The following is a 20,455-nucleotide window of genomic DNA, read 5'->3' on the forward strand; positions in this document are numbered from 1 at the left end:
GAAGGTTTGGAAAAACTAAGACCTCTACGGTCAGTGGAGTGTCTCTGTATCTTCAGCATGTCATCCAATTTTGTACAACTCCAATTAAGATTCTTGAGTTGAAGACTCAAAGTGGAAAATTTATTTTAAAGAGTAATACAATTTGGAAAAGAGGAAGAAAAAGGTTTATTGTGGAATACGCCAATCTCAGTTTTTTGTATGAAACAAATCTTAGTGAGTTTGACGTATTCACTATACAGTTCATTTAAAGCATTTTGAAAATCAGAAAAAGATGGCTTATTTAAAAGTTTAGTTTTGCTCACCTCCTCATCTTTAGAATGATGGGACTCCATTAGAGAGAGGTGAGCCTGCTCTTCATTTTTTGGTTCTGATGTGGAATTTGAGTCATTATCCTCCCATACAATGTAAGCCCGTCTATCGGTCTTCTTTTCAGATTTTGCCTTAAAATAATTTTTCTTCAATGTAGGACAATCCATCTTCATATTACCAAGTTCCCCACATTCAAAACAATTGAAGCTTTGATTTGAAGTGGAAACTTCATTGTCTTGGGAGAATCTCCTTGGTTGTCTAGCCTTACCACTTTATTCATTTTCAGGAATTTACTGAACTTATTCACTAGCATGCTCATGTCTTCTATGTCCTCTTTTCTGAATCATCTGCTGAGGATTCATACGTCTCTACTTTAGCTTTAGGAGAAATATTCTTTCTCTTTTTTTCTTGCTCTTCATGCTATTCAATTTGGGTCAATTCCAACTCATGCTCTTGCAACTTTCCAGAGAGAGCAGTCAATGACATCTTTGATAAGCTTTTCTTTTCTACAATGGCTATCACCTTGGGTTGCAATTGTCTTGAAAGTGATCTTAGAACTTTTAAGTCCAAGCTTCATACGAAACATTTCATATTCCTGGGTTAGAGTATCGAGTCTCGATCTTTTTACCTCCTCATTTCCTTCAATTGTGGTCTCTAGAGTGTCCCACATTTCTTTAGTATATTTGCAGTTTGATACTCTAAAGAACTCATCAATGCCAAGTGTTGAAGTGAGGATATTCTTTGCTTTGAGATTATATTGCACTTTCTTTTTATCTTCATCATTCCACACAGATTTTGGCTTTATTTCCCTTACACCATTAACAATGGTGAAAGGTTCATAAGGTCCTTCCTCAATCGCATTCCAAATGTCTAGGTCTTGAGATTCTATAAAGATTCTCATCCTGATTTCTCAGTAGTCATATCATTCTCCATCAAAGATTGGAGGGTGATTAATGTTGGAACCTTCTCCTAGAAATGATCTTGAGACCATCTTAAATACAAGATCATATTTGAGAATAGATTATTTAAACTAAGCTCTGGTGCCAATTGTAAGTTTAAGATGCCAAATAAGAGGGGGAGGGGTGATTTAGTTGTTGGGAGAATATGGCTGATTATTCTGCTATGTTATCAAAGTGTATGTACAGCAGGTTATTTATGCAGAATTCAACCAAATAAAGCAAAAGAAAATCTCAATAATAAGTAGAAGAAGAGTACACAGAGAATTTTATATTGGTTCGTCTTCTTGCCCACCGAATGTTACATCTAGTACTCTTGTCACACAAGAGATTTTCCACTAGATAATTTGAGTTGTAATTACAAATTCTCTTCCGGATGCCCTTGTTCCTTGGACACTCACAACTTATCTACCTTTGAAAATTCCCTTTTCAAGTGAAATCTTTTCCCCTTCTCAACACACCCTTGTGAAGAAATGTTTACAACCAAGATGAAGAATATAATAATGACAGGATTGCCTTTACAAGTTTTGACAATTCTATAACTTACAATCCTTAATCTCACAATAGAAATACTTAGTATACAATACTCTTAATCTTTTGAAAGTTTAGAAAAAATGCACTTTGGAAGCAACTTCAGAAAATCTGAAAGTTTAGGAAAAAGTTTCTAACAAAATGTGCAGAATGTTGTTTACTAAGTTGAGCAAGTTTTTTTGTGATTGTGTGTTATTGTGTATATCATGTATCTTGAATTATGATGTCACAATGCCTTTAAATAGGCTTGAAATTAGCCATGATATCCTACCATAAAGAGGAGAAACGATTGGAATGAAATCTATTCACTTTGGATGAAAGTTGTTCTTTTGAATTTGAAAATTTGGTTTCAACAGCTCTGTGTAATCGATTGTCATAATATGGTAATCGATTATCCAAATGTTATGTCCATGGTGGTAATCGATTAATACACATGATTAATCAGTTACATCAATAAGTTTTCTTTGTAATTATTTTCTTAATCAGGTAACCTATTACTCAATTCCAATAGCCCGTTACCAATTGCCACGCAGTTCAGGTAACTTGTTACCTAGTTCTGGTAATCTGTTACGCAGGTCAAATAAATCATTACTTAGCAATTTGACTTTGCATATTTAGACATATCCAATTCTTTAAAATGAATCTTGATTTCTTTTAGCATTGCTACTAAATATTAAAGTGAGTGTAAGGATAGAAGTACCTATATAATGACTTAATCTATAAATATCTTGAATCTTCTATGTCTTCATGGTCTTCTTCATTTTCTTATTTTTGTGATCTTGGTGTCTTCATATAAACCGTCCCAACGACAAGAGCAAGATCTTCTTTACAATTTTCATAGTCTCTCAAATATGGAATTCTTCAACTAAATGTTTCAACCAAATGAGTTCTTGAGTTAATAATTGCATAGCTTTGTATTCATCTTCGCACTAGATCTTGCAACCACGACCTATTTCTTGATCTTCAATGATACCAAGTTTCCTCCAACTAGTACATAATATCAAGTAGTGGATTTTCTATCCACGGGTGACCTGCTCAATCGGCATCTAAATAGCCAACAATTTGAGTATGACCCATGTATTTATAAATAAGACATTTTCCTGGAGCACCCTTAACATACTTCAAGATTCGTAATACTGAATCCCCATGATCATGGAAAGGAGAATTTAAGAATTGACTTACCACACTAACAACAAACGAAATATGTGGGCTAGTGAGTGTGAGGCAGTTTAATTTCCCAACCAATCTCTTGTATCTCCCCGAGTCTGAAAAATGCTCCCCTTGGTTAGGTAGGAGTTTGATACTCGGATCCACATGAGTATCAACTGGCTTGGCATTCAGTAAACCTATCTCCTCAAGAATGTCCAAATCATATCACCTATTACCCAATAAGACCCTCTTAATTGATGAAGGTCATGTTAGTAAACTATTGAAAATATAATAAAGAAGAAAGATAAAATTTAGTATGAGAAACACATACTTTTTTGCCTAATATCCTATTCGGGAAAAAGATTAAAAAGACATTGTTGGTTATTCATTTACCCAAGGTTTAAACCAAGATAGAGATACATTAACTCTAATAAATTTCATTAAATTTTGATAAAAATATCTCATATTTAATGCATAGAATAAAAGTTCATTCTCCCATCATCATCATCATCATATCAACACTCAAAGTTAAAAAAATTCAAGATTGCATGATCATTGTTTATGTTGTTTCTTTTTAACGAATTATGCAATGATAAAGAATATGTTAAAGGAAAATCCAAAAGAGTAATACAAGAGAGGAATAGTGAAATCTATCTCAAACTAGGATAGTTTTGAAATGATTTTATCCAAGGCCCCATAGGTTAAGCCCACACGGATAACAATAGTAGAAGAATGGCACCCAAAATATCAAATTGTTGTAGCTTTTCTTAAGAGTTTTCACAAACAAACAAAAAAGTCAATACAAACAAAAACAAAAAAATAATACAAAGAAAAAAGGTGTTAGGTTGAAAACTCATAAGATAACCTAAGAAAAGGAAAGTGGTTCCAAGTCAAAAATATGCAAAGGTGACTTAGAATTATAACAAAAAGAGAGTTTCAAATAGGTACTTATACTAGGTATTCTAGGCAAAAGTTAGAGAAAATTAAGTGAACAACCTCTAGGTACACTGGGGCAATTCAGTTATTGATATAGTTGTAAAGATTTTTTTTAATTACATTAAACTAGAGCACTTTCATATCTTCGGAAAGAAATTTCAAGCCATTTACATTGGGGCAGTATTTTTGGGATTAATTTTTCTTATCAAGATGACACTAGGCCGGAATGAAAAGCAAGTCATGAGTTGATCGTTCTAGTCTCTAATGGTGAACAAGAATCACATTTCACTATAGTACAAAAAAGTTGTAAAGAATCTCAAACTTTTTAGATTTTATATCAAATTAAAGAAATTATATGTCAACATTTGTCCATGGGTATTAACATTCATTTCATTTCCTTCATTACTCATCTTATACATGACATCATTTGCATCATTCACAACATGACCAACATCATCTTGCATCATACATAACATAGTCTCAAGCATTCATGTCATGCTTAAAATAATGTTTTCCACATCCCGAGTCTTACGTGTTCCAAAATCATACCATCTCAGTTTTTGTCCTAATTTTTATATAGTTTATGTCAATTTAACTATTCTCATATTGATTATGATATATTACACTCGTGTGAATTTTGTGTTATGAGAATTTAATCTCTTTCCATATTGATCACAAAAATGTCCTTTTAGTTTTAAATCATTTTTTTTTACTAATCGTTTTGAGTGGTTGGTGTCTTGACAAATCTAACTTTCTCAATAAAAACTTGATAAAATTTGTCTGTCTTGTAATGTTTTTGTTCAAAGTGGTGTCTTCGTAACCTTTTGATGTATCTTGACATCTTAAATTTGATCAAATGTGATTTCTTGAATTCACCAAGTTATATCAACCTGTATGTGGTTCGCTCTAGTGAGCCTAATGTGTTTTAAATTCATACTTTCTAGGTCTAAAGTATGACATATTTCAAAATTATACTTTACCAGTCCCAAGCCTAACCTCTTTCAAAATTATACTTTCGATGTCCTAAAGCCTAAAGTGTCTAAAATCATACTTTCCCAGTATCGGGGTTCGACATATTTAAAAAGCTACACCTTTTAGGACCCAAGTCTTACGTGTTTAAAAATCACACTTTCCAAATCTCTAATTCTAACGAGTTTCAAAATCAAACTTTTCATCTTCCTCAACATAACGTGTTTAAAAATCATTTTTTCTATGTTCTCATGTCTGGTGTGTTTAAAAAATCATTATTTCCAAGTCCCCATGCTTAATGTGCATTTAAAAATAATGCTTTCCAGGTCCTCGTGTTCGATGTGCTTAAATCATTCTTTTCAGGTCCTCGTTCCTATTGTGCTTAAAAATTCATTCTTTCTAGACCCACGTACCCGATGTACTTAAAAATTCATTCTTTCCAGCACCCCGTGCCTGATGCGCACTTAAAAAAATATATTTTCTAGGTCCTCGTGTCTGATGTGCTTAAAAACTATTCTTTCCAGGTCCTCGTGCACGATATGCATTAAAATGTTCATACTTTTTGGGCTCTATACATTTTATGTGCATTCAACCGAGTTCGGAAGTACCCCAACCTGCATTCTTGATATTTTATTATCCTAGATTCTAGGAGTACCCAAATCTGTGTTCTTAGAGTATTATATCTTGACCTAGGTTCAGAAAGTACCCCAACCTCCATTCTTGAAGTTTTATTCCTATTCTAGAGTTTCGGAAATACACTAACCTGCTTTATTGGTTTTTCTTTACTTTTTTTTCCAAGTTGCAGCAGTAGACTGACCTGCATTCTTGGTTTATATTTACTATTTGGTTCCCAATTTTCCTTCACCACACATCCCTGATTGTTGGTTTATCTTTACATTTCTGTTTTCCTAGTTTCGACAGTATACCAACCCACGAGGTTTATCTTTACTTTTTGTTTTAAAGTTTTGGCCACCGACCTGCGTCGTAGGTTTGTCTTTACTTTTTTTCTAAGTATTGACAGTTCATCGACCCTCATTCATGGAGAAACTCAACTTAGGGAAACTTCGCTCATTTAGATGATGAAGCATTGTGAGTTCTCTCTATATTGATGAAATTAGCATTCATTTATTTACTAGCTAGTTACCCCGATATCATTCAAACCTTAATTTTCTTAGCATATAGTAAGCAATAATTAAAGAGGGACAACTGTGGAAGGTACAGGTGGGGGCAGCTGCCCCCCTGGATTTTTTTTTATTTGTCTTAAAATACTTTTTTACTTTTTTACTCTACTGAAACATATTTGTTGTCTTACAGAATGTGTTATTTCATGTGTCACTTAGTACGTTTGGCCAAAAAGATATTTCATTATTAAACTTTCAAATTATAAAATGTGACACATATAAATACAAACTTTGTGGAACAGATATACTTTTTTTACCTACACCCAAATAATGTCTTTATCGAGATACTAGTGGGAGCTCATATATTTCTTTAATTTGTGGCTAGATAAATAAATATAGTGCAACTTGTGTAGTCATTCAAAAAATTATATATAATGAATCAAGTTCCCTTGCATGTTTAGATGTTGGTGGCTGCTCATAATAATATGACTTCATAATGATTTTACACTTGATGAAAGAGATTATGTATGCATTGATAATATATATATATATTGTCCAAAATTTCTATCGTGTGACTTTCAATGAGCAATAAGATTAGGTTAATATGTCAATGGCAATATTTTATTTTTGGTATCGTTGGCCATTTAAATTTGAAATTTTTTCTATTTATTTAATTAATTGTAATTATATATTATTGCCCCCTCTAAAATTTTGTTCAAGATCCGCCACTAATATAGTAAGCAATAATTAAAGAGGGACAACTTTGAATACCTTATTTTATCAGGCCTAGAAAACCCAAAAAATAGATTTTCAAAGAATTTTGTATAAATAATTAGATGTGAAAATAATAAAAAATAAAAAATTATTATTATCAAGTTGTTAGTTAATTTCAAAAATAAGGAAAAAATGTTTGTATTTATCCCATTAGTAAATAATAAAAATTGACGGGGCAATCTCCTTTGAGTAAGATATTAGGAGGTTATGTATTTAGATAATTCGCTCAAAGTCATGTTTTCTTCATCTCTCAAAATACTAAATCCCAACTTGCTCTTCTTTTTACTTCTAGCATACTAGTTCTTATTTTTCTAATCCTATAACTTAATTGATTTTCCGTTTTCACACTTAAATATTTAATTTTAATCACATATAAGGTTTCTCATCTCTTTCACAACTAAGTTATGACTTTCTCCAATGCATTCGAACTCCATTTTCAAATTTATCTATTTTCGGTACCAACACACTAATCAACATTATAACAAATTTAAATCACAACAAACAATTCGCAACAAAAATGGGCTATTATGCCCGATACAATAACATGATATGCCTAACATACAATAATATGATAAATAAACACATAAAAAAATCAGTATAATACACATATAGGCATATGAAACGATTATTAGTTTATCATAAATACTAAAACATAAAAAAAATATTATAACAAGTATTCAATTGTCCTTATCTAATAATTTTGTGACAGTGTAACAAATTCATTATCATATATATTCAGTATATCAAACATATAAGACTCACATCAATTAACAAAATAATCTAATATTACAATAATCATCTCTCTTACCTTAAACCGATTTTCTCATCGTTTTAACTTTGTCAACCATCATGAGTGTTGCTGCTAGAATGCGCTTGACCAAAATATCTTTACTTCATCAAACAATAATCAAATCACCATCAATACAAATAAATCCAAACATTTTTACAAATCAAAGACTCAGTCATAAGAAATACATAAAACAAGAATGCAATTTTATGAAAACCAATTTCATCTTATTTAAAATTAAATATTAAAGTAAAACAAAAGTGAAGTAATAATAATACTACAAAATTGAATACATTTATTATTCAAAAAAAGAAAGAAAGACTCGCACTATAATAAAGATGAGATCTACAAGCCTTAAATCCATTGTAAATGGATTTACAATAGAACTTCTCGCGGTAACCTTGTCCATCTAGAATATGAGGTTCTCTATCAATACCAATATTAGTCGCATTAACATCAATTATAGCTTCTCCTCCATTACTGTTCCATCCCGGTCAAACGGCTATCCCTTTGACCGGACTGGGCTACTCAAGGTCGGCTAAGCCTGAACGCCGAACGAGGACTTGTATTATCAGGATCCACGATACAAGCCAACCAACGAATTAGCAAGAGAAGGCATATCGTCAAGTGTATACGACCACAAGCCAGTACAAGGACCACACATCTGCCACCACTATAACAGATTTTGTATTTAGTGGAGGTTTTTTATGCAATTAGTGGAGGTTTTAAACCTCCACTATATAACTAACGGAGGTTTCAAAAACGTCCACAGTTATTACTGCTAGAAACATTTTGTGGAGGTTTTAGAAAACCTCTGGTACCTATACATTTGTAGCGATTTATTTGTGGAGGTTTTCAACCTTCACTATTTGTGGAGGTTTTTAACCTCCACTATTTGACAAGGTTAACTAGAAGAGGTAACTATTATATGTTTCTATAGGATTTCAACCTCAATTTAATTTCATATTTTCACAACTTTAATCTCATTAATTTATAATTATTACCTAAATATATAATAGTAAATACAAATGTTCTTAACAATAATAAAATTTCATTGTAGATACTCAAGGTAGCATAACATAATTGAAAGAGTTATAATTAATCCTTCATTGTAAATCCAAATACACCATAAAATCTCAAAAAACTAAAAGTAGTCTCATATGACACTTTAAAAACAAAAGACATAACAAAAATCCTAAATGTTGCTCGCTCCAGATGATCCTCTTGCATCCAAATGTGTATCAGGCATACTTACATCATCATTTGCCTGAAATAATAAAATGAAAACATTTAATTGGGTACTATAAAAAAAAAGCATTGATAATTACCGCATCATTGTGTAGACTTGAGGTTGGAGTAGGAAGTGCACTTGTCTGAGGAGCCTGCAATAATGACAGAATGGTTAAATAATATTTTCAGAAATAAAAAATGAAATATGTATTCTTTGTCTTGCTATATTGTTTAACAACATCACAACTTCTTCAGATAATGTTCATTTTCTTTTTCTTCCATTTTCCTTTTTTCCCTTCATCTACTCTTGCTCTTCATCAGATTAATAGATCCTTCTATGAAAAGAGTAACAAAGTTACATTACATTTACATTCAAGTATTCAACTATAGTTGAAGAAGGTCTTGATTATGTACTTGTTAACAGCTCACACACTGATAATAGTTGTGCTTAATAAACCTTTTATTAATAAGCCCCAACAAGAAACCATAGATCTAAAGGTCTCTCAGAAAACCTCCATTTTATTGCAGTTCCTAACAACTCCAAATTCTATTTTATCTTTAATTACCCTGATACCTTCTAAGATTCCACACAACCAATAGTCATAATTCCACAAATATAAGCTCAAATAATTAGTAATACATTGCTATACATGTAGCTATTACAACTTAAAACAACTATAAATGCAATCAAATAACAGAATATATTTTGATAAAGTACAAAAACCAACATAGTTTTCAAAAAACATTAAAAGTAAATAAATAGAACAAAGAATTACCTTTGATAGCATGATTACAATAAAACTATTTTCAGTTATTTTATTTTCCTCCACTATAGTATCATCCTTGAGAACTTTTCCTTGATGATTAAGTATTTACCGTGCAAGAGGATAGACATCTGCACGCTGAACAATTTCTATATTTTTCTTCACTTCAGAAACCTGAAAAGAATATCAGCAATTACAAAAAATAGAGCAAACTAACTATTATAGTTCATAAACAACATAACACAGTAGAACAAAATGCTTCATTTACCTTTCAACCAATATTGTATCAAGATCATAATAATTCAAGTTTTGTTCTGATTTCTCCACACAGTACTTTGGAAACAATTGATTGTGAGGAATTGTTGATTACAATAATAAATTAATTAAAGATTCCAACCATTTATTCATAAAAAAGAGAGGGATAAAACACGATTCTAATATTAAAATTCAGAGGTTTACACATATCAAAGTCATTGACTTTGTTATCAAAAATTCAGAGGTTCAAACGTTTACCTGCGACGTGGTTTGGTCTGAGACAGTTACAACAGATGATGTAGCTCACGATGGTTTAACCTGTGACGGACCTCATGACGGCGGAGGAAGAGGGAAACAACAAGATCGAAATGACTAAATGATGCAGATAATGACCCGTGGCTTTGAATTTGAACCAAACAAATTTTTTTACCAAAAAACATTAACCACTCGTTCTAGATATATAAAGGGATTGATATTTATTTGAGTTTGAGTGGAGACTTTGAATCTTCTATGATTGATCAGGTAACAATAAGGAAGAAGAAAAATAAATATGAAGGTATCAAGGAGAAGAGTGAGGAATTTGAATCGTCTATTTTGTTATGCGTTTGGGTGTGAGGGTTTGGACTTGAGGGTTTGGAATGTTGAAAGAGAGTTTTTTTTTTGTAATGGGAATGTAAGTAATGGACGGAGGTTCAAAACCTCCATAGATTAAATAAAAACCTCCACTATATATCTAGTTAATTGTTTAGTCTGCTTCATTTGTTTTATTTGGGGAGCTTTGAATGACCTCCACAAAAAAACCTCCACTAAATACAAGATTTGTTGTAGTGCACCCATCTGTCCTGCTACTGACTCATGCCACATGTCGCTTGCAGTTCTCGTCTATCTCCCTACTCTACGGCAAGGACAAGCCTAGACTATGGCTACCAAAGCCTACTGCATGTGATAAGTCAACCATGCATTGATTACGTCCTGACCAGGACACCCACATGCATAAAGTAGCCTCCTAATCAACCAGAGCAGACCGACAAGTCCAAATGGTCGGTCATGCCAACATCATTAGTTAGAGAATATTTCATCAATCTTCACTATAAATAGGGGCTCCCCCCACCAAGAATAGATAAAGATATATATATATCCACTCTCTAACCTTACACTTTGCACTCTATCTCTTAAGTATTACACTTACTCATGCCTTGAGTTATTCCTTCCCCTTCCATAGTCATTTACTGACTTGATCGCTGAAGTACCTTTTCAGTAGGGGTGTTTACAGTCCATTTGGATCGGTTTTTAAGAAAAAATCATTCGATCCAAACATGTAATTAACATGCGGTCTGATCCGTCTAGTCTTCTTATATTAAGATGTATGATCCAATCTGGTCCAAATATTATACGCGATGTCGGCTCGGATTGGATTAGTTTTTTTATAAAAAATTAAAACTGGACATACACTCAAACACTAGAGTTAATGAAAAAAAATAAGATATTGCATATAGGCCAAGATACAACAATAAATTGAAAGGAGAAAGCAAGTGGGGAAATTTTTGGGGGTTCTTAGGTGCCTAACTTAAAGCATCCACAAATAGGCCTAAACATATACTAGCTTTCCAATAGTTTATCATCATTAGAAACGATTACACCCTCCTAGTAGGTGGTTTTCTATACATTAACATATCAATCCCCTCAATTGCAGCCACTACAATACCAACAACCAGAACATCCCCGTCACTGGTTTGTCCAAGGATTGTAGCTAGTGCATATGTTGTGTAGAAACCTAAAAGTAAGAGGAATATTTTCATAGGGAAGTTCCACCCAGATATTCTCAGGAAATTGATATTGCATAGACGCAGAGAAGAAACATTTGATTCTCTTAGTAGTAAGATTAGAAACATCAAAATAGTCCAATAATCCAATTAATTGAAACAATTCATCATGTCCTATCCGCTGCAACAGCAACTCCCACCAACATTGAGCAGTATGAGGGAACAACTGACCCCAAGATCTCCTAGACGCTTTTGGCACTTGACAACTCAGTAGACCACACTGGCGGAAAAGTTTAGCATCCGATTTATGGCCAGCAAGGAGCAGCCTCGATCATCCTATACCCTAAATGGCATCTAGCATGAGCAACATGAATTCATTCAGACATATTTAGATCAGTTCAAATGTGAGGCAATGAAGGTTTGCTCCCTGACTCCTGATGTGGCGGTGCACTTGATGGTAATGGTCCTACTACCTGATCTCTTCAAAATGGAGCTATCCAAAGATATAGTTCACAACATGGAGGATGTTCGCTCTATAGCTCAGAAATTTATCAACCTCGAGGAGACACCAAACACCCATCCCCTAGCCAACCACTATACAGATAACACCTTACAAGAAACCAAAAAACTTTGCTGCCAAGAGCACCCTCGACACAATCATCCCACGTACGACCTGCCACGACTCCATGAACAACCCAAATATACGACCTATACCCCCTCAACACCAGATGTTCCAAAATCCTACAAGAAGTAATGTTTGCACACTTTATCCAGCTTCGATGCCAAACCCGAGCTAGAAGATCCAACCTCAAGACTGATTAATGTTTTGCGTTACTGCACTCTATTGCAAGATACGATCGAAGACCTGATCCAGGCAGGGCATCATCAACATTTCATTGTAGGGCAACAAAGTTGGTACTCTCCTGCTCACCGGCCCTCTCCCCCGGAATCATCTAGTGAACCGAAGACAAAGAAATTCAGATGACATCAACACTATCTTGGGAGAATTTGTGGCTGGGGGCACTTCCAAGTCCGCCAAGAAGAAGTACGTGCGGGAAGTCATACAAGTGGTTGTATGAACCACTCACCAACAGCCGAACAACCTTGCCACTTTGTTTTGATGATCATGATTATTACGATGTCATCCAAGGGCATGATGACCCCTTGGTGGTTACAGTAAAGCTGAACAACAGGAAGGTAAGACGTCTATTTGTTGACCAAGGGAGCTTAACAGACATCATATTCCAAGACCTCTTTGACAAGATGGAGCAACAATGCCTGGACCTCATGCCACATGATGGCTTGTTGGTCGACATCACTAGTGATGGAATTACACCAAGGGGCTACATTGAAGTCTGGGTAACCGTTAGCGACCAACCACTATTAAGGACGATCAAGACCAAATTCTTGGTCATCGACCATAAGTCGGCTTACAACGTCATTCACGACCGTCTGAATCTTAACCACCTCGAAGAAGTGGTATCCACCCCATGCATGTGCATGAAGTTTCTCTCCTCGGACCTAACAGTTTTCACATTGAGGGGCGATCAACAGATGGCATGGAAATGCTTTTAGATGAGCTTTAGTGCAAACCCCACACCAAGGTAGCAACCGCCAACCTCAAAGAAACCAAAGGGCATTCGTATTGTGGAATTAGAAGTGCATGTTGAAGAAGGGAAAATTCGACCATAAACAGGTAGAAGAAGAAGTCTTTCATGAAGAGAATGTATCGAATCCTAGAGTATTTGGTTGAGCAGTTACATCGATACCTTTCATGGTCGAACAACCAATGTATTCTGAAGCATATAAAGTAATCAGACATTGCTCAATCATTTGCCTTTCTTCTAACATAAACTTAATCCAGTAGATGAAGATCAAAATCCAAGGCGGCGGTTACTCCTCCCTTCGGTGGTGGCTAACTCGAGTACCCCAAAGCATGGGTCACATTTCTCATGGTTGATGGTCAATATCATCCCTAGAGGAGTCAACTACATCCCTCGTTGATGGTGGTCAACGCATATCCCTCAAGGCATGGATCATGTCCCCTTTGGTTGGCGATTCCAGCTGCACCCCGTAGGCACTGATTACGTTCTCCTCTAGTATCGAATGATATTCCACTAACGTGGGCATGAACAAAGACGGCCTTTGGCTCCTTCCCAGTTCCCCCAAGGCGAGAATCATACCTCTTTCGCTCGGTATTCATGATCGGGCACGCTCCAGGGATACACTCCCCACTAGGTGCCCAATCACCGTTTTGTCATTAGTCCAGATCGACGAGGACGTGCAATGCCCCGCCAAACTAATAAACAAGCTTGACGGAATAGAAAGTTAAGGAAAGATAAGGAGATAAATTCGAAGATACAAAGGAATAAGAAGAGAAAATATTGAAGAAAAATCATTCTATTAATCAAGTAACTATTACAAGTCTTACAAGTTTACTAGAAAGAGAAACGTCAAACCTAGTAACCCACAATCGGGCAAATATATTACTAGTCTTACGTGTTTTAGGCTGATAATAGCCAATGCATGCCTAAGAAGACTTCCAACAAGAAAATACGTGCATGGTAAGACCTCCTCAGAGTGACTGATACAAGAGAATAACTAGTATGAACCCTGACTCTTATTCCATGTGAACACAACGGTCGGCCAACATTCCATGAATCAAACACCTTCATCATGGGCCGCCCTGGTAAGACGCCTTCCTCCAATGCTATGATGAATGTATGTCAAACACATTTTATTCATGTACTGTAACTACATTTCCATTATATTTTATGTACATATGTAAGTGTTTGTAACATCAACAACATTCATTTCATTTCAACTACATCAACTACAAATCAAGATAATTATAATTAATTATAAAATTGTACCCAAACACAACATTCACACTATTAACAAACATATAGTGTAGCTTAATGGTAGCGACTCAGTGGTATAGTGACTATTTATCCTTGAGGTCATGGGTTCGAGTCGCGGAAGGCTATAAAATACTGGAGAGAGTATTTAAGCTTAAGAGGTGACATGTTCAGTGTATTCATGAGCCTGGGAGGTTGCATGTCAGGGTTGGGGTGTTACAATACCAGCGGACCAACTGAATTAGCAAGAGAAGACATATCGTCAACTAGATACGACCACAAGGCAGTATAGGGACCACACCTTTGTCACATGTCTTTCACACTGCCGACACCTGCCACATGATGCCTACAGTTCTGACCTAACTCCCTACTCTATTACATGGACATAACTAAAATATGACTACCAAAGCCTAATATAGGCTATAAGTCTACTATGCTTAATGTATAGTCTGGTCAGGCTGCCCAACATGCATAAAGTAGTCTCCTAATCAGCCAGAGCAAGCCCACAAGTCCAAATGGTCGGCCATGCCAACAACATCAGTCAAAGAATATTCCATCCACCTTCATTGCAATGCCTACATATCGTGGTTTGAATTAAGATATATAGGCATTGGATTGTGGATATTCAAAATTTGAGAAAATAATTTTAAAAGTCAGCTTTATTTATATTATATAAAGTATATAAATTGTTAATTAAATAATGTGACGCTGTATATCAAAGCATGAACATATTTACTGTAAAGGTGTATTTGGTTTGAAAAGTTAAAGTAAAATGTAGTTGTCAAAGTTGAACATGTTGGATGGTTGCATTTGTAGGAGATGTATTTGATTATGTTTGTGTCGTGTACGAGTTCGTGATATCAACACTCAACTGTTAACTCTAAAAATGACTAATTTAATCTGTATATAAATTTTTTGGGACTATTTTGGATTTATCAATTATAATGGATTAATCTGGTAAGGTCGAAAAACATGAAGGACTCATATGTATGTTTACTCTATTGTTTATAAAATAGTCCACATGATTTCTGAACTAAAGATAGAGAGCTCTTTTCAGTGAAAAATCAAGTTACAAGCTTATAGTCATTGAAGATAGATATTGCGGTAATATGAAAATTATGTCATTAACTTAGTTAATTCATTAAACTTGAATGATAGTTGATTATTTGACCTCAAACATGACAATATTTTCAAAATCAATATGCAAATCTATTATGACTATGGGCCAATTGATTACCTTAACTCATTCTGAGTTAGGATCATCTTCATTAATGGAGAGACAAGTGCAAAAATGATTTGTCATTCTGAGTTAATATGATTTGTCATTTTTACCCTTAAGATATAAGAATATAACAATTTTACCCTTAAGATATAAGAATATAACAATTTTACCCTTTAAGATTCACTTGTCATATTCTTATTGTTACTAGATCTTCAATTTGTATTATCTACACATCATTAAGTGTTTTCATTTTATTTCATCTTATCATCAGATGGTGATGTTTTCAGCTGTTTTTGTGAGGCTAAAACACTTAAGTGATCTATCCCAAAATTGTAGAGTCTGTTTTTTATTGAAGAGATACGTTAAATACCTAAAAATGTTAGGTAATTAGATGTGAAATAAGGCTTAGGTTAGATATTGGAAAACAAAGCTATCACATTTTACATATTTTAGACATTTAACTCATGTTGAATTGTTTTTCAACATGTGTTTATTAGCTTGTTAGCTAGTTATTTAGCTAGTTAGTTTACACTATAAATAAGGTTTTTCATGTTTGATAATTCAATGAGAAATATTCACAAATTTTATTTTACGCTTTCGCAACATTTTCGCAATATGGTATCAGAGCCTTCGTCCTGAAAGCTTTGGTTATCGTTGCACATTCTCTACCATTATTATTATCTTTTTCTTTCCAAGATTCAACAAAGAATCATCACCAAATCATACAATCATGAAGCTATTGAAGATCAAAGTGATGTACTGCTGCAAGTGATTCCTTTTCCCTTCCAAGATGGTGAATTTTTTGATATTTTTGCTTTAATGCAATGATTTCGTTTTGGTTGGGATGGTTATTATTTGGAGCATTGATGGCTACACTATTAAGAACATCATTCAAGGTTTGAGGTACCAACATCAAGATTATCTTCATTCTTCTTATTTCACTTTTGTAGAACCATATATTCTTGTTACTTTGCAATTTCATATTGAGAGCTTATGTAGAAGATCAACAAGTTGCAACAAGAAATAGAAGTAAATGCAAATATGGTTGGCATTTTCAAAGATGTAAATCTAAATGAAATCTTTATTAGAAATTATCCTATGTTTGAGGTGGAGAGGAATTTAGACACCAGGGTTGAAATTTGATGGGTTGGGAAGCCAAGCTTATTGCTTTCTACAGTAAAGACCCTTGAAGAATTAGGCTCAGAGATTCAACAATGTGTTATTAGTTGATTCAATGATTTCTTGATGCAGACTTCTTGCTTTGAAAAATTGGAGGTCTGAGAAATTGGAGCAAAGGACAATGTTGAGTTCTGAAGATATAAAGTGAACATTATTTAGAAGTGTGGGTTATGGAGGAAAGATATTATCAAAGAGCTGAATATGAAAGTTTTGTTCCAACTTCAAGTTACCAAATGTGAAGTGTTCAAGTTAGACACAAGAAGTAAAAAGTGGGTGAAGCTTGATCACTTAGGTGACAAAGTGATATTTCTTTGATATAATAAGTCCTATGTAATATCAAGAACATTACTTAATTGCAGTGAAGAGTTAATTGCAGAGGATAGTGTCTATTTTGCTCTTTATTTTCCATGTCCAGAACTTTGTTTGACTGATAACAAGATCAACAACAAGATCAATAACAACAACAAGATCAACAAAAACAAGATCAAATGATTGAGAAAATCCAATCACGTTAGGATCAAGATTCCGATCCATTACATTGTCATGATATCAAATTGAATTATCAAGATGGAGTCAATTGACATTTACCCTCCAGCTTGAGGGGGCTAATGGAAAACAAAGCTACCACATTTTACATATTTATATATTTTACACATTTAACTCATGTTGAATTGTTTCTCAACATGTGTTTATTAGTTTGTTAGCTAGTTAGTTTACACTATAAATAAGGCTTTTCATGTTTGATAATTCAATGAGAAATATTCACAAATTTCATTTTACGCTTTCGCAACATTTTCGCAATACTAGAAGATATGGTTTAACTTTTATTGTTGGGAACAACTGAGCAACTAAATAGCAATTGAATAGTAACCGACTAGTAAAGAAAATATAGAGAAAAGAAAAAACAAGAAATTTGTTAACAAGATTCATCAAATTTTATATGTCACTGAGAACACTGAGTGACTACCACTATGTATTAGATAATAAATATATATTTTTGTGATATACATCATATGCTTATATGACAACTATATATATACTTCAAGCCCTTTATTATTCAATCTTATAAACTTGCATTGTTATTTTCTAGAGAAAAGACACAATCCACGACTGTGGTCCCATACATGGCTAGGTCGCGTTCCACTAGAATAGATGGTTGCTATGTGGGGCCCTATACTTTAGTGTGGATATAGTCCAGAATGCTTCGTGTTCTATGTTAGCTAGCCTTAAAACTAACCCAAGTTTGTTTCCGAAGCACATAAGAATTGCACAAATCTAACTTCATGTGTTGGCATGCTTCAACAATCTTTTTTTGCATAGTTTTGTCATGTCATTCACTCTAAGATAAGTCAAATGCATCTGCCATAATTGTGGGTCATCATGATATGAATTGACTGAAATTTCTTCAGCATCTCCCCTAACAACTTGTAAGTGTTTTCTACATTCCTCTTGCCCTTCATCACAGTCATAACACATTTGCATAGTATGATAGTATCATTATCCTTGTCATATGTATATTTGAATCATTTTGCATGCAATGCTCCAAAGCAATCAAATTATTCATCAAATTTGGTATCTGCCTAACCTCACGTAACATCTCCACAACATCATCATCCATCATAGTTCTAATTTCATTCATGTCAAAAATTGCACATGTTTTTTATTTCCCAAATACGTGAAACCAAAATTATTTTTCTTGTATATGGTGAACCATTCTTTATTTGGCATCATGTGGTAACAGGAACTAGTGTCAAGTATCTACCTCTTTGCACTTTGACTTGATAATATAGATTGTAGATCACCTCTAATGTAGTTATAAGAGTCATCTTATTATGCAATATTTGTAGATATATATGATCATCTTTTCTATCAACTTAATTGGACTCCATTCATTAAGATAATCTTTTCTTTATTCTTTGGTTTGTTTGTACAAAAAAACACTGTTACAATATTTAGCCCCTGAACTTTGGTCTAATCCTTTTGGTAGGACTCCCTCTACCTTGATTGCTTTTTATGATTGTGTGTCACTTTGTTTTAGAATTTTTTTATCTACATTATCGAGAGAGTTATTGTTTACATGATTAAATTCTCACTTATGGATTTCTAGTCATTCTCTCTGTTCTACATGTAAATTGTGAAAGACTCAATTTTATAGGACGTATTACTTTAACATATTTTAAAAATAACCAATAACAAATCTAATAACAGCTAAAAAAATAAGAAAACTATGATCTAATAGAAATTAAAACATTACATCATTATTAATTATATATTTTATTTTCATATAAATGTTTCTACAAGAAACAAATTATGGATCACAATTTGAATATAAGAAAACCAAATAAAAAAAATTGAAATCAATTTAATTAGATGACATAAATATAATAAGGCACTAATAGTTATGATTTGCAATCAGGGTAAATTCAAGAGTAGCGAATAGATTGGTAAATTGGCGATTTCCCCTCAATTTTCGTTTTTTAAATAAAATTGAAAAGCATTTAAACAAGTTTTATGAGCAATTATTAGTTCATTATCGAAGAGGGTCATCATATTTTTTAACATGTGTCAGTTCCCTTATAAACAGAGGGAAAACCACAACAAAAATATAGGAAAAATCTTAGTAAATTACACTGGCACCTCCTAAGTTTTAGTGAAATTACACAAACCACTCATCACTTTTCTATACTTACATAAACCTTCCCTAGTTTTTATACTTTCGTTACACTGATCACCCGCATAAGAAATTAGTGTAATTTTTTAAACAAAAAATGTGACAAATACAATTAAGTTAAACAAAACATAATATATTATGTAGACAAGTCCAAATAATATACAAATCAATATATCTTTATTATTTTTTGTTACATAATGCACCAATATGTCTAAAGAAATATTGTTTAAATCGCTCTTATAATATAGTGTAACGAACCAAAAATAACAATAAAGAAATATTGACTCATATATTGTTTAGATTTGTCTCCACAATATATCATGTTTTGTTTAACTTAATTGCATTTATCACATTTTTTGTTTAAAATATTACACTTATTTCTTATGCAGAGGTGATCAGTGTAATGAAAGTATAAAAAATTAGAGGAGATTGATGTAGATATAAAAAAGTAAAGAATAGTTTGTATAATTTTACTAAAACTTATGAGGTGTCAGTGTAATTTACTCAAAATTTCATAAGAACCATCAAATTTTGTGTTAACTCATTTCTCTCTAGAGAGGTTGCACCACTAGTCAGCGAAATTTATTGGGTCTCCTCTTGTTTCTCGCGTGTCACACGTGGACTAACCCTTTCCAGCTTTCCGTGGAGGTATTGTTTGACTCATGATCCGCTCCACATAGGTCGGAGTCATTATTACACCACACCTCCAAGCTTGTTTTCTTCTCTACCCATTCTTTTTATCTTTTCATTTGTTCATTTTCTATCTTTTTAATAAAATATTAATAACATGTAGTAATAAAATTTGATAAAATAATTTACATTTAAAAAAACTAAAAATTAAATTAATAATATAAATGATTAATTAAAAACGATAATAAATAATAGATTAAAAATATTATCAATAAAATGTTTGTAAAAAGATTTTAATAAAATTTATGGAATTTTAAAAGCTGGATCATCACCGGTGTTATATCTTCATTT

The 20,455-nt window shown here is 33.3% G+C and overlaps 1 long non-coding RNA gene across 1 annotated transcript; it reads right to left on the reverse strand.

Moving 5' to 3' along the window:
• Positions 8,646 to 10,453, reverse strand: LOC109329543. Its single transcript, XR_002105545.1, has 3 exons — positions 10,040 to 10,453; positions 9,539 to 9,700; positions 8,646 to 8,914 (listed from the first exon to the last, which is right to left on the reverse strand). It is a non-coding gene; the product is annotated as an uncharacterized LOC109329543 (long non-coding RNA).

Source organism: Lupinus angustifolius, chromosome LG16, assembly GCF_001865875.1.
Source record: "Lupinus angustifolius cultivar Tanjil chromosome LG16, LupAngTanjil_v1.0, whole genome shotgun sequence".
Classification (NCBI taxonomy): Eukaryota; Viridiplantae; Streptophyta; class Magnoliopsida; order Fabales; family Fabaceae; genus Lupinus; species Lupinus angustifolius.